Consider the following 1206-nt stretch of genomic DNA (forward strand, 5'->3'; position numbering starts at 1 on the left):
CACGGGGCGCGTCACCGGGCGGGGGTCCAGCGGGGACCCCGGCCCCTGGGCCGGACGGGCAGTACGTGCACGTGTGCGCGGTGCGCGGCAGGGAAGCCGGCCCCCGGGAGGCCCCGAAGGAGCACCCCCCACGCCATGCGCGGTAGTCGCGTTGCCTGCCGCGCACGTGTCCGTGGGACGGTGCCTGGAGCAGACCTCGCGCGCCCGGACAGGAGAGCGGCCCGTGGGTCTGGGGTCCGGGCGCCCCCTCCCCACGGCCGCGGGAGGGTCGTGTCCCGGCCTCACCTGGAGGGCACAGGCGCTCACCTACTCGCGCGCCGACTTGCTCCCGTGCCCGTGGGTGTCGCCCACCTAGGGCTTGCCGGGATGTTGGCCTAGCTTCGCTGCAGTTCAATGAAGCGTTTGGCCCCTCGGGACCGGATCGTCCGTCTCACCCGGTGCTTGTGCGTGGGCTCGTGCGAGCGGTACCGGGACACGCACCAGCATGAAAGGGCTGGTCGGCACGCGTGCTGTTGACTGAAGTCCCGTACGCGCCGCTTGCACGTCTGGCTAAGCGAGGGCGGCTTTGGCATGTTTGTCTTTGTAGCCAGTCTTTGAAGCGTGTTCATGTTGAAAAGCCGTGTTGGGAGGGAGGGAAGCGTGCCTCGCTCTCGCCGGTCACGTGCCTTTCTGGGAACACGGGCCGCCCGCTTGCCCCAGCCCCGCGTGCGCTCCGCTCGTCTCCCTCCGCGCTACGGGTGCCCTCGTCCGCTGTCCGCAGCACGTGCTCGCTAGCAGGCTTTCAGAGCGAGCAACGCTGGTGGCGCTCCTCTAGGCTGGTGTCGGATGGAGATGAGGATTGGCCCGTTTACCCCCGGAGGGTGTCGTGTAAGTGTGCGCGCGTACGGCTTGGGTTGCTTTTCCTGTATAGGTGGATAGTAACTCCACCCGAGTCGCTTTGGTTATCCCAGCCTGTAAGGAGGAGCAGGAGTCTGAGTGTTTTTAGTCATGCTGGGAGACGTCCCAGTGGGTTTTTTTTAAAAAACATTTTAAGGGCTTGAAACCTCTCAGGGCCGGGTCCAGAAGATGGTTCTGGTGTGGGCCGGGGCGCCCGACGGGCAGGATCTAGAGGAAGGTTTGTCAGACAGCATCCGAGTGCCCCCAGGCAGGGGGAAGAGGCGGCCTCCGCGCTGCACCCCTGCTTCCACGCATCGAGCACGCCGGGGT

This window comes from Crocodylus porosus, unplaced genomic scaffold (assembly GCF_001723895.1).
Source record: "Crocodylus porosus isolate Cpor-Errol unplaced genomic scaffold, CroPor_comp1, whole genome shotgun sequence".
Taxonomy (NCBI): Eukaryota; Metazoa; Chordata; order Crocodylia; family Crocodylidae; genus Crocodylus; species Crocodylus porosus.